A 15,614-nucleotide genomic window follows, 5' to 3' on the forward strand; every position below is an offset into this window, starting at 1 on the left:
TTGTGCGCTTTATTCTAACAGTACATACTTTAATAATCTATTACCTGAATTAGAGGTCAAATTTGTTCTTTTATTTCATTGCATTTACTCCTTAGCTCTTCTTTTATGGTATGTTTTTTGTGATATGTTATTTATGGTATGTTAGTTTTAGTTTTCAAATCCCTAAAGATATAAGCAAATTTTCCATTTTGAACATTGGTTATCCTCTCTAATAAAAGAGTAATATGCAAATTGATCATCACTCCAAACCACAAGATGGCCACCCTCATGTGGCCAAAGATTGCTGCCCCCATGAGGACACAAGATGGCCTGCAGGGGAGGGCAGTTAGGGGTGACTGGGCCAGCAGAGGAGGGCAGTTGGGTGGGACCAGGCCTGCAGGGGAAGACAACTGGGGGTGATCAGGCCAGCAGGAGAGAGCAGTTAGGTGTCAATTAGGCAGGCAGGCAGACAAGCAGTTGGGAGGCAGCAGACCTAGATTGTGAGAGGGATCCCAAATTGGAGAGGGTTCAGGCTGGACTGAGGTACACACACTTTTTCCCCCACCCTAGCCCCACCCCCCACGCACAAATTTTGTGCACTGGACCTCTAGTGTAGTAATAAATCAGGCTGTACTTATTGATGGTTAATGTATAATACATTTCAAACGAACTTACCATTCAGTCAATTGTATTCAGATCAACATCTTTGCAATTTCCTAACATTTCAGGAAATTTTGTTATTTACCTGAAGTTTGGCTAACATGCCTTTTCATAACACATTATTTTGTAGCAAGAGTTAAAGACCAATGCTACATCATCAGAAATGACTCATCAACACATTTCTAGAACAGTTTGGAATCCATTGGGGGATAATATTAGGACACAAATAAAAATCTGGATTTGTTTCGTTTTTGCAAAGAATGGTCAAAGAAGTCCTCTGCCAGAAAACCAATTGTTTCTATCTAAAATAACATGATTTCTCAAGGGAAAATGAACAGAAAATTATTTTGTTCACAGAATTGATTAAAAGGTGAACAACAGAACCCATTCCACACTCCAAGGGAATGCTTTTAGTGTTGCTTCCTGAATTCAACTAATGGATTGTAAAAGAACTGGGGAAAGTGTTACCAGAGGAAACCTGGTGACAGGCAGCTGCAGCTGAGCCAGTAGCCAAGCATGAACCATGCAAGATGGAGAGGACATGCAGTGGAGGCATCAAGAGCCATGGGAGCAGCAGTGGAAGTGTCACTTTTTTCTCTTATGAAAACAAGAATAGAAAAATGTGCACTCTATGGAGGGTAAAATGTAGGGGGAAGTGTAATGAGAAAGCAGTAAACAGACTGATGGGAGAGGGCTAATGGAACTCTAAAGTTATTTTACAAACAAAAACAAAGTTCAGATAAAAATTAAAATTATTCTATGTGAAACTAAAGTAGAAAAGGATTATTCACACATGTAAGAACATGACAAAACAGGACAAGAGAGGGACTGAAGAGTACATTAAATACAGCAGGATCAAGACACTGATCAAATAATTTTCTGAATAATTATGAATTGATAGACAACATGAAACATCAACTTATAAGATATATTTGTCATCTATACTAATAAAGGGGAAATATACTAATTAGACCAGACATCTTCTGGACAAAACCATGGTGGCAGGGGCTGAGGCAGAGGTGATTAGGGGTGAGCAAGCTTGCAGGGGAGGGGCTAGCAGGCCAGCAGGCAGAGGTAGTTAGGGGCATTCAGGCAGGTAGGCAGGCAAGCGGTTAGGAACCAGTGCTCTCACATTGCAAGAGGGATGTTCGACTGCCGGTGTGCTGGATCAGACCTAAACCAGCAGTCAGACATCTCCTGAGGAGTTCCAGTTTGGAGAGGGCTAAGAGACCCCCCACCCATGCACAAATTTTGTGCACCAGGTGTTTAGTATATTATAACAAACTATTTGGTCAATGCAGTAATAGTGTATGCAATTTGCAATATTTTTTTTTAAAAAAAACCCTTTTAATAAGATTAAAGGACCCAAATCTACTTGGTATTTCCAAGTTAAGAAGAGCCTTGCGTAGGTGCAGCTCAAGACATTGTCTCCTTCCTCAGACATTATCTGTGTAGAGTCAGTGCAGCACCCTTGAAGGAACAGGAGTTTTGGAGTCGGACAGACCTAATTCTGCTGTATACAGCTTGATTTAAGCAAGTTACTGGACTTTCCATGGCTTCAATGTCCTTTTCTGTAACAAGAGAATCATAAACTTGGAGGTTCAGTGAATTGTGAAGATTGCTATAAATAACATATAAAATGTCATAACATGCCAGAAACTAAAAAATGAATTTTTGTTAATACTTTTGTTTCAGTGCTCCATTTGAGCACTGCTACTAGTATAACAATATTCTACAGACCAGGTAGCAGATAAACAGCAGAGATCTCTCAGTTCTGGAGGCTGGATGTCTGAAATCAGGGTGCCAGCATGGTTGGGTGAGGAGTCTATTCCAGGTATCTTGCTTCACATGGAGGAAAGGGCTAGGGAGCTTACTGAGGTCTCTTATAAAATAATTAATTCCATTTATGAAGTTTCCACTCTCACGACCTAAGCACCTCCCAAAGGCCCTCCCTCTTAATAATATCACATTAGCATTAGGATTTCCACACATGTTTTGAGAGGATCAAACAGTCAGACCATAGAAGTTATTGCTATAATTATTGAGTAGGAAGTTTGTTTAATTATATGTTTATTTATTAAAACTCAGGTGGAGTATATGGAAAAGAGATAGTGCGTAGGATGTGAACTCCTCAAGAAGAGGATATAACAAAGTCTATCTAGAGAAAGAAGCACTGGAAAAGACACCAAAGTGGAACGTGAATGGAAAATGTCATGCCTCCAATTGACTGCTTGGAGGCATGACCAAAGATGTCTCTCTGAAGTGCATATTTGACTTCTCTGTGAGTTGCTGAGCAGTCAGTTTGATTGCAGTGCTTATGATAGGACAGTGGTATGCATGCTTTATATTCTTGTGGTGATTTTTCATTCTCAGGATTTGCTGGAAGCAGTATGTAAATGCAGCCTCTTTTGTATTTGCCAAGGTCTGTTCTCTTTCTTACAAGTCAGAGTAAAAATCTACATGAAAATATCACTTGACTTCAAAGAACATTTTTTCACTTGTTTGTATCAAGGGTAAGTGAAGGCTTCTGCATTTATTTCCAAAATACAGCTTATCCATAGTGGGAAGAGCTGCCCAAATCCTCTGTGTATATTTGCAAGATAGTCTTAGCATCTTCTAAAATGAAGGACTTTAGATGAGCATGACTTCTGAATTTCAGATGGAGCAGATTTCCCTAAAGGGGATACACTTTTTCACTAAGTGGTGCAAATTGGCCAAAAACAAACCTTGGAATTATGATGTGTTTGTTGACCTTCAATGAAATAATTTTTATAAAAATCTAGGTTGTGTAAAATGTTCTCTTGATAATCCTGTCAGCATCTACTTCAGTGGTGAGGCTTATGGCTGTGAAGATATATCAATGGTTACATTGCACAGTAATTAAAATGTACCAGTCCTTTTATGCCAAAGATGCTTGTTCAGAGGCTCATCATCTTCATTAGGAGTTAGCCAAATATGCATGTTAATAGTGCAACAAGAAATAGAGAATCCAAAAGTATCCTAACCAAATAAAACAGCCACAAGGCAAGTTTTAGGGCCATTTGGGAAATATTTCTGCCTCCCTTTAAAGCCAGAATTTTATAATATGTTTGTTAAGATTTTCACTCAAAAGTAGGAACATACAAATATGTATCATGGGAAACATACAATTCCTCTCTAAAATAATGTAATTATGGCCAGAACATTATTGGATGTGATTTTTCATTCAGTACTACTTTTGGTGTCAAAATGAAAGGAAACCTTATTTTTAACCCAGAAATATTACATTCATGGAATTAATCTGCCCTTTGGAAACTTGGACATGATTTTATTTGTGGTCTGCCCATTTCTTTACCTACAGGGACCACTTTCTAGTCCCTGTTTCACAGATGCTGAGAGACCTTGTGTATAATTCACATGCTGTTTACATGTCCAGAGAGTCAAACCAGACCTTCCCTTTACATTCCAAAAGCACCCAGTGCCACTCCACAGCATGATACCAATGGTTTTCTACATGTAGGGGACTTCTCAGCAGGTTACATCCCTATAATACTAGAAAGATCTGAGTCCAGGTGTTGCCACCAAAGAAAGAAGTCACGTCTGTTCTTTCGGTAAAACACCTACTAGTGGTACCTCCTAGGATTTTTCTGTTATTTTAATAAGATAATAGCTGTAAAACTTGTGGCAGATGCTTTCTACATATTAAGTATTTAGTTAATACTTACCATTAGGAGTGGCAGTACTAATGCTACAGATGATGATGATTTAATAATAATAGCTAATATTTACATGTGGTAGATTTGTTACCAGTGCCCTTTCTAACTATTCATAGTGGTGATGGCAATAGTTGTATGAAGATTTAGAATTTAATTTAAACTTCAAATTAGGAACCATTTAACAATTTTTTATGTCACTCAGTTCTATTTCTTTCATATAGACATTTTTATATAACCCCCCCCCCCAAAAATGTAACTTCATAATACTCAGCTCACTTTTACTGACTAGTCACTCGTAACTTTACATAGACCATTTCATAAATGTTCTTCATTAATCACGAGAAGATTATGGATTAACCAGCCCAAGTCCTCTCCTCTACTGAAGACTCTCAAACAGATTCCCTCCAATGGAATAAAAATCATTTTTATGAGAAAAAAAATGAAAGTTAGAGAAGGGTTAAATAATGGGAATATTACACATTACCTGTTAGTGTTGTCTATAACTCTCTTAAATACTTTCATATTATTTCATTCACTTGATCAACATAATAATCCTAGTAAGGAAATACTAGGGCAAAGATTACTGGACATTTCCCTCCCCCCATTTTATAGATGAGAAAATCAAGACTTTAAGAAAATACTTTTTCAACTTTCCATAGGTACAAAGTGGCTAAAGTGGGAGATAATAAACATTGTCTCCTGGGTCCTCTTAGTAAGAGCATTACCTCTAAATGATATGTGGGGTGTGATTCTAAAAAGATTTTCAGAGCGTACACTCTGCTGTGTAGCCTGCATTTGGGCCTCCTCGGGCTATTCCTGCTCCCTGTGGCCAAATCCTGTTCTCAGTCCTTATTGCTACCTTTGTTTTAAAGGAAAAATGTTGGAAGCACAAATAATGCACTCATTATAAAATGAGTTTTGATGACCTTTTAGTATTTGTTGTATATGAACGGTAAGCAGCAGTTAAAGATGAAAAGGAGTTGGCACCGAGCCTTCTTAATTATTGTTCATGTTTCAGACCTTTAATACAGCCTGGTTCTTGCTGCCACATCTAAATGAGGTTTACAGAACTTGGAGCTGTGAACTCAGCGCTCATTAACAGAGGTCTGACAGGACTGTGGAGTTTTCCTTTTTGCCCTTTTAGAAAAGAAATCATCTTAGATCTCAGACTCAGATGTTTTATTTTACATGCAGATTACCTGCTGATTTGAATTATTGTAAGTCTGCTCTTGTAAAGAGAAGCCTAAAATGAGATCAGAGAAGCATGGCAAGAGAGAAGAGGGAGGCTGTGCTTGGCTAGGCTTTCTGAATTTGCTAAGTAATAACCATTATGACTAGCATGAGTAGTCAACATGCCATTGTAAATCATGCTGTCCTGAGGTTAGAAGTGGAGGTTCATATGGTTGGTGAATTCCACCTCTGTGGATACCATGGTCTTCTCCATCCTCTCTGACTCTGGGCCTTTAAACCTGGTCTTTTGACCTTCAGAGTCTTACGTTTTGACCTTGGCTATACATCACTGTTTGATTTGCCTTCTAAAAGGGGCAGCTCACTTTTACTGTCTAGTCACTAGTAACTATTATGTATCGATAGTATCCCTATAATTCTGTTGCTGGTGTCCCATTTTACAGTGAATTATATATAAACATTTTTTAGTGGTTAACAACTTTCAAATTATGGTGTCAGAACAAATAAGCTGGCTAGCTGATCTCAAAAGGCAAGTATCACATCAGTACATCTGCTTTGCCTGATATAGTTTGCATATTTAATAGGAATGAAATTATCATTTAATAAATTTTTATAAGAAATACCATGGTGGCCATGTTTTTTTTTTTTTTTATGTATCTGTAATTTAGGTTTCCTGAGAAAAAGAAAGTGAGTTCTTATCTCTATTGTGTGAGTAGAGCACAGAGAATGGGAAAGAATGGCAAGAAACCCATAGATGAGAAGTTATGTTCTAGAATAAAGCAAATGAAAAAGACCTTATGACTGACCTAAAAGTATATGGTGGCAGGTGCTTAGCCAGCAGAGTAGGCAAACTATTTAAAATACAGTTAATAGAAAACATGGGACAGAAATGTTAACTTCAGACAGTTACTTACTGAATAAGAATTTTCTTTAATAAGGAACTTAACATAAGAAAGCAATCAACCCTATACAAAACTTTAACAGAGACAGATCAATAGGATTTAGATTCTAAAATAAGAACAATTCTGGCCAAAACTGGTTTGGCTCAATGGATAGAGCGTCGGCTTGGGGACTGAAAGGGTTCGATTCCGGTCAAGGGCATGTACCTTGGTTGCGGGCATATCCCCAGTAGGGAGTGTGCAAGAGGCGGCTGATCGATGACTCTCTCTCATTGATGTTTCTAACTCTATCTCTCTCCCTTCCTCTCTGTACAAGATCAATAAAATATATATTTTTTTAAAAAGAACAATTCTGAACATAGTAAACAGAAATGATAATTTCTTGACTATTTACACTCTCTGTCATTAACCTGCCCTTTGGTAAGAAGAATTTTAGATAAGTATTGGAACTGTACACTGTAGTCACTCTTGTATATAATTGAGGTTTATGTTGAATCATAGTTGTTATTTCAGCCATTCTCAACTCATTCTTCTCTAATCCATATAAAATTCTGAGAATGAAAATGGATATGGTTATAAATAGATACTTATAATCTAAATCCTGAGTGGACAGAGGAATAAAGCACACTGCATACCTGTTATCTTTTCACAGTTTATTCCTATGTGAATGAGCTACTAGATGTTAGAATGCATTTTGATTCAGTATTCTGTTTCTTTCCTGCTTGATTGATCTTATTAGGGGCTCCTTGTATTTCAATAGTTTGCCCCTTTCTCCTGGCATACATGCAATGTTCTTACCTTCATACTTTATTCTAACATGGTGACCTAGAGAATTAGGAAATGGAAAAATGCTGAAAGGAAATATTCATATAGAAGAAATAGTACTGAATGTAAATTTCTTTAATCTCAAAGACTTCAACAAGGAAAAGGTCATTTGCTAAATTTTTTCTTTGAATAAACAGTTATCTATATATTATATACCATTTACTATGCTTGGCCCTAGGGACATTTAAATGAATAAAGTAGAGTTGCTGTCTCCAAAAAGTTCAGAGCCTGGTTGGAAGCTAGGTATGTAAATAAATTAGATAATATAAGGAACAAATGCCATAAGGAAAAGAGATACAAGATATTCTGATAATAGATTCATCTAGGGCATATTGAGGAGTGATTAGTAACATCTTTAAGGAGTAATTGACCTTCAAGTCTTAAAGGATGGACTCAGGAAAGATATTTAAGAATACAGGAAAGAAAAAGGATAAAGTATGGATTCTTACGCACATGCACACACACATATTTATGCATGCATACAGCATACAACATTATTTTAGATAGTTGGGCCTCAGAAAATTTACATTAGGATTACCTATGACACATGTTAAATATGCAAATTTTCAGATAGCACATCAGACTTCCTAGCTCTCTCCTATTTGTTGCATATGTGGTCACTGAGAAATACATACTCACTCTCAACTCCCAGCCTCTGTATTTGCACAGTGGGTCAATACAGCAAAACACTATAGCTCTAAACCTCTATTTTGTGCTAGATTCCTCAGCAGGGCCCAGTCCCAGTCCAGGATCCCCATAACTATAGGGGACAAATGGCACATTCTCCAAGTGTTCTTTTTGTTGATTCCTCAGTAAGTCTAAGGTGAGAATGCAGAATCTGCCAAAGCCTTTCTCCAAAGGGGTTGATAGAATATGAAAAAAGAAGCAATATCTATCTCTCCCAAATACCTCATTATAATCTACTAGCCCTCTCCATATGCTGGATTTGAAAGCATGTGTGAAAAAATGAGGAACAGGTTTGCAAAAATTTCCTTACCTTCTATTTTTGGTGGTGGAAGTTCCTATCTGTTTTAACTTGGTGTCTCAGTTATGGCTATAATTTTTGTATCTAGTGGTAGATACAGAGGTCTACCAAGTTGAGTCTAGGGAGTGACAATAATAAAGATGAAGAGAAGAATATTCAGACTGGGCAGTCTCATAACCTAAAGGAGGTAATAGAATCAGTTTGGTTAGGTGAGCCTGGTTTCCTGTTTGGCCTCTTCAGATGCTGAAGATCTTAAAAGGCATTTAACAAAGATCCAATTGGTATTTACATGGACTCCTTAGAAGCCCAAGAATGATAATGCCAGGACAAACATACTAAGTCAGAGTTCCATAGGGGTCCTGGCACATGTACTGTTTGTATGATTTAATATATCACCCTATTTTCTCTAAGTGGATTGGAGGATAATGAAGGATGGTGTCCAACACTAGACAGAACAAGCACTGGTGGAAAGAAGAAAATCATGTAGAATGTGTAATCTTAGTTTTTAAGGTCAGATAAACTTATCCCTAAATAACTTTTATATACTTGTTTGTTGTTTATATTTCTAAGGCAACTCTAGGGTATCACGTGATGATATTTTAAAATATATTTTAAGGCCTTAGCTATTGTTGCATTTCATGTTTAGGGAGAAAAACCTCAACTAAGAAATGAGGACTCTCCCTCCATCCTTCTTTGCTATTAGTTCTTTCTGAGGGTGGTCAAATATACCATGGGCTGTTTAATTTTGAGATATTTAATATAATTTATCACTGACATTTTATAAGGCTAGGTGTTTAAGTTTAGATCAAGTTATGAATCCCAAGATGATGACTATGAAGTAATCCTGGATAAATATAGTAATTGTTCTACCCTTGCCATACATGTGGTTATATTAGGACATACTTGCTTTCTTGATTTTTGTTTTAAACCTCTCATTTTAAAAAGTTGATTGACTGATTAATTAAGAAGAGAGTCTTAGTAAGAGTGGATGAAGTATTATAGCGATAGTGATGAGGATTATGTTGACAATTATGATTCATCAGTAGTTAGCATTTTCCTAGAATTGTTTAAAGAAATTATGAGTACATTTTTATAACTTTTTTATTGTAGCACACTGTGAATAAGGAATGAAATCATGATACTAACTCAGATAGTTGAACCTTCAAAATGTAGGCTCTGAACTGCTGTTCTTCCTGGTTTTGTAGATGCCATTTTTATTTCAGACTTTTTCTTTCCAATATTCACTATATGAATTAGCAATTCTAGCTTTCATTGTTCTCATTTTGAGATATTTGAAACAAAATGACAGTCATTTTTCTTCAGCTGTATTTTAGATGGGCAACAAAATATAATCTTGAAAATTTTTCTTTTACACCAGAGATACTCTGTCCATTAACAGGTCACTCTCCTTACTCTCAGTGATATGCCTCTGTCTCAAGAGAATATTATTCTCTTAACAATTTGGCCAACAAAGTTTCTAGTTCCAATGACTTTTCATCTTTAACATAAAATGGTACACTGAACTTTGGTTACAGTCAGAGGTTAATACTTCCCATCTCTCCTACCATGCTCTTCTCAAGGACACAATGATTCCCATCCCAACAAAGGCCATGCATTTTCATAACCCAAAAAATTGAAGAAGGATAAACAGTATTTGAGTTCTCTGTGAGATGCTTCTTCTCCTTTTTCTTCTTTTAATGAAAATATTTATTTACCTAATTTTATGCTTATTAACACCATTGTAACTACCTTGATCTATCTCTTTATAATTTCATAGTATAGCATATAAATGTCCCCCTTGATATAATGGATATAAATATTTAATACCAGTTCGCATTGGACAGTAATATCCTTTAGTATATTACAGGAAAATAATAACACATGGCTGCTCAAACACATTCTATTCTCAGTTGTGATCATTCAGATGTTACAAAAGACTACATGTCAATGCACCATTTTTCTTTTCTTCTCATCCTCCCCCATGGTTTTGTGCTTCTCTGTTATAATAATAAAGGCTAGAAAGAAAATTACCTTTCACTATTTAATACACTATAAATTTTCTACAAAATTGACGCTGTGTCATTCATAGATGACCTGCTTCCCGGTGAGGATTTGATAGCAAAGTTAACCCATATTGAGATTTTCTTAAACTTAGTGCTGAAACTAAGCATGAAGATCAGTTTATCAGTGAGTATCTTCCAATTTGGACATACAGATTGTTTCTTGGACAACTTGTTTCTTGATTTTAATCCCCCTAAATGCAGCAAATATAATTATATACTAGATGACAGAAAAGATCTAAAATTAATTTCAGGAAAAAAAACATTTTTTAAATCACAATAAAATAAAACTAAGTAGTAATAGCAATACGAGAAATTAAAAGGTAAAACAATAAAAATTAAATCTTTTTGAAATTTCAAAACAAAGTACACAGTTCTTTCTCATATAATTATTTTGTTAGAGAGAAAAATAAAATTACAGTATGGACCAAAAACAATAATGTGTGCAAGGACAGCCCAAGTGACTGTGGGGGGGGTCTCAGTGGACCCAGCTCAACATGAACATAATTAAACAAAAACAAGAGTGAGAACTATTGAAATTGTCTGGAAAATTTCATGAGGACATATAGCAAATGGAGACTAGAAAAATGAATGAAATTTCTCTAAGAACTGTGTGACTCTGTTGCATTTGAGCAAGGTCCTGCTCCCATGCATCTTTCCCTTCCCCTGTCCAGCTCTACTCTGGAATGTGTGGCTATGAAGTTGGGAGACTCTCTCCCCCCACATCTTCCAGTCTGGTCTAAAATCCCAGAGGGTAGGCCATCATTATCGCTCATCTCTGCACTCCCACACCAGCTCCATGTTATAGAAGCTCCATTCCAAGCGAGCATGGCCAGGAGGATTGGTCTCTCTTCTGCCTGCTGCCCAGCCCTCATTGCTAGGGTGGTAGCTCTACTCCAGGCATGGTAGGTGGACAATACTGGGCTCCCACTGCCCCATTCCAGCCTGCCCATAATCAGAGTTTCCATGCTGAGAGAGGTAAGCCACAAAGATGAGTGGCTGCCATCCTCCCATTGTCAGGGTCCACTTGTGGAGTAAGAGTGTTACTCTGTGAGAATGTGGCTGGTTTCTGTGCCCCCAGCAATAGCACAGTGTTGTAGGGGCCTGGGTCCATGGAGAAAGGCAGAATTGAAAGCTACACATCTCTTCCTTAGGACGCTGACTTTACTTGGAACTGAGCATGGGGCATGGAGAAGTTTATGACAAAGGGCATTTTCAATAACAATGGACATCTTGGTGATATGCAATTTAAAGGGATAGGGAAGCTCCATGATAATAATAGCAACATGTAAAGGGACAGACCAACCAGGAGGTTAACAGAGGGAAGCAAAGTAAGATCTCCTGGGTTACCACTCACCCCATGGGTCCAGAAGGCTGTGCACAGATGCTAGGCTGCAGTCAGAAATAGTCAGTGTGGAAAATGAGGCCAAATTGAAAGCATTCCCCACGTTACTCACTGTCCATTGACAAAAGGCCCCAAAATTTATTGGCTCATGAGACTTAGAAACTACCTCTGACCAAAGAGTGGCTGACAAACTACTCTGTCCCACAGATGACTTCTAAGAAGCTGGGCTTAAAAATAAAAGTATAGTCCTCCCTGGTGGTCTGGAATACTGTGTGCATACTCAGTGCTTCTTGTTCACAAAAAATGAGTGGGAGAAAACTCCAAGCTACTAGTTCCTGGCTAACCACAGTCCAATCACAAAGTCCCTGAATCATGAAAGCAGTCTCTGAACTACACACATACATCCAATGAGAAAGAGTAATACGTTAATTGGCAAAGAGGACTTTAGCACAAACTTAGACCAGAAAGTGATTTATATGGACCCAGGGGAGAACCCTAGTAAGCTAGGCTAAAAGATAAAAACAAGGAAAAAATAGTGAGCTGGGGCACAGAAGGCTATAGACTGCAGGGGAAATGGACTTCATAGATTTATCCCAATTGAAAATAGCAGCCACAAAACAAGTCTAAAAAAAGATTGAGAAGTATCCAGAGTCTCTATAGTATGCAAAGTGTCAAGTTTGAAATGAAAATTATGAGACATGGAAAGAAACCATGGGGTTCACATTGGGGGGAGAATAAAAACTGCCTTTGGTGATGGGGAGTTCCTATGCCTGGGGTAGAAAAAAATGAATCCCTTGGCAGTAAAGGAATTCCAGGTTCTAGAAGCCTGAATTCCAAATTATTCTAAGACATGAAGGAATGGCTATGTAATACCTAAATTGAAAGATCTAGGAATAAGGGAATGGCATCTGGGAATCTGGAAAATGCACACTTGAACAATTTGAGCTCAGAGGCTGAGCTATTGTTGTCTGTTAACAATGATCAAGAGGCCTGGGTAATAGCCCTAACCTCACAGTATGGACCTTCAGCAGCCCTGGGCCTCAGAAAACCCACATTTACCAGCAGTGTTGGAGACTATGTGAACTACAGCAAAGAAGGTTAATTAGACATCAGCACTCCCTTTACTATGGAAACCCAACCAACTTTTTCCTACATTGAAACAGATACAAGCTGAGAGTGTGTTGGGCAGAAATGCAGGGGAGTGGAGTTGCTAATTAAGGAGGAAACGACATGTCTATGTGTCTTGTAGATAGGAACTTAGCAATTTTGATTTGGAGAAATAAAAAACAGTAATAAAGTTTTCCCTGACATCTGGTCAGTAAACATGGGCTACACAAACATGATCTATGTATATTTTTGCCCTGGCAGATGTGGCTCACTTGGTTGAGTATCATCACCCTGTGCACTGCAAGGTCTCTGGTTCAGCTCCTGCACAGGTTTCAGGTTCAGTGCCCTAACTGGGGCACATATAGGAGCCAGCCAATAGATGTATTTCTCTCACATCAGTGTTTCTTTCTCTCTCTCCCCTGCTCCCTTTTCTCTCTAAAGTCAATAATTTTTTTAAAAGCTGACTCAAAAAGTAATTATGACTCACATATTATCTTCTGCAAGCTGTTCTTCTCTAAAATTTCCATCTGAGAATTGTGGAAGTTTTATTGAAGAGCCAATTTATGTGAAATCCTAACAATGCTATGACTCAAATGTTGGCGTGTGGCTTATGCAAGTGTTCAATCTAGTTGCTGCTTATTCTAAGGAAAACTCAGGATGATTTAATATTTCCAATAATTTATGTACTGGGAACTATAGACAGACACACACCTACAAAGGAAAGGAAATCCACCACTTCACATTATTAAATTCGACACACTATCAATTGTAAATAAGCTTTATACTCTTTGCACCTTACTTGAGATTTGTTTTTCAACTGCAAATTTCTTCTTGTATTTTTTAAGCAATATTAACTTTGTAGTAATTTAACTATAATCTTTCATTTAGTGGCCAATAAAAACACACTCCGAAAAGAAATCTACACAGAGCATTCTGTCATGTATTCTTTGACACACTTCTAAGTCATAACCTAGTTCTACCAGGAGGATGAAATCGCTAGCCTTCACTGCATTCTTCCAGTTTATCTACTCTGGGAGTGAACAAACGCCTCATAAAACAGCCCAATGGCGCAATTGTCACTTGAGCATTAGAGGGACACCAGAAAGTGCTAAAATGCTACATTAGATAAAACATTTTATTATAACTATAAACTCACAGTGCCCTTTAGGTATTTGCTACAGTGTTAGTAATGATTCATTCTCAGCATTTGCTAGGAAATGGAAGGATGTCTATGGTCACATTTGACAAAGCAAGTATAGGGAGATTAGGGTAAATTTTGTGAAAAATAATGAAATATCCAGTGCCACAGTTCAATAACGTGCTGGCAGTTTAACATGTTTTGTGGCAAGGTGTGCTATTCCAAGTTAAGTATTACTGTCTATGGCTTTCAAAGTGCACAGGGCTACCCTGAGCAGTCCTCCTAAATTATTTGCAGGATAATTCCAGGTTATCTGATTGCAGTAAGCCTAAAAGAAAGTGACTAAGACTTTCTATACTTTGTGCTTACAATAAATTATGAAATTTTTTGTTTTGAATTAATTTTACCTTTATTTGGAATTTTTACTCCAACCAGGATTCCTTACTTTTTAATGATATATAAAGTCAATGAAGTAACGGATTAATTTTTTTATGGGGGAGAAACCTTTATTATTCTTATTGCTGTAATCAAATGTACTCTTTATGTAGAATTCTCCTCACAATTTTTATGGATTAAAAATGTTTTTAATATCACTATAATCCTATTGTATGTTTTACATTCTTTCAGTTAACATTGATTATTAAAGTTTTTTGCTTTCACATGGTTTTTATAATTATAATTGTAATCAGAAGTAAGATCATTTGCCTTAAAACAATTGCTATGGTATAGTTCTTGAGCTCCATCTTCATGTTGTTTTTTAACGTGTTTTATCATTTTGCTATACCACTGCCATGCACAGACATTGACTGACACATGCCATCCATGTTAACAGGATTCATGTCTTCATTGCAGCTCTCCCAAATACTACTGGCGTAGAGAGGTTGGCTATATTCACTTACATTTTTGTTATAGAATGTGGTGTGCTTATTTTTCTTTGAAAGATAGAATGTATCTTACTAGAATACAACCACCTTTTCTTTTTTGCCTTTCCAGACTTTAAGAAATATACTGTGGCCAGGTTGCACATTTACTAGTATTTAATAGTAGTAAATTTTGCTGCTTAACTTTATATTGGCTTATATAAACTTCTATTTTTTCTTCCTAAGTGAAATCAAACTAGTTTCAATGTTAGCAGTACTCTTAAGTTATTGGCTTATTTATATCTTTTATTTTATTCAGAAAGTGACATCGAAAGGACTTTTCCGCTAGCGTAGTTTTTATTTGCTTATGTAAAAGCTGTGCGTGACATACCGAATAGCAATGAACATAGTCACATAATCAGTTGTAAGGAAACCAATTCAATTAAAGTAGATTATAATCATAAAACATTCAGGATTACTCTTCTTTGTATCAGTGATAGCAATTATAGAAACTGAGAGTCTTGGGTTAGTATGACCCTTGAAAATTTTAATGGTTAGATTTGCTTCCATTATTATTAGATAATAATACATTGGTGCTGATTAATGAGTTGATCCCAGGAAAGAAAGAGGCCTGGGTAAATTTGCTTTTGAAATACTTGCTTTCCAGTGGTGGCCTTAGTGTTAACCCTATTCAGATTTCTGTGGTTTCCAGCTGTGGAAAACTGAAGTTTGGATTCAGAAACTTGAAACACACCCTGTATTAATATATATTTAGTTAAATATTTTATTTGTTCAGCCTAAATGTATTGAGTAATTACTATATGCAATGTTGATGATGGGCTAGACAGATCTGTGTGAACTTTTTTCAGATGA

This window comes from Pipistrellus kuhlii, unplaced genomic scaffold, assembly GCF_014108245.1.
Source record: "Pipistrellus kuhlii isolate mPipKuh1 unplaced genomic scaffold, mPipKuh1.p scaffold_m20_p_6, whole genome shotgun sequence".
Taxonomy (NCBI): domain Eukaryota; kingdom Metazoa; phylum Chordata; class Mammalia; order Chiroptera; family Vespertilionidae; genus Pipistrellus; species Pipistrellus kuhlii.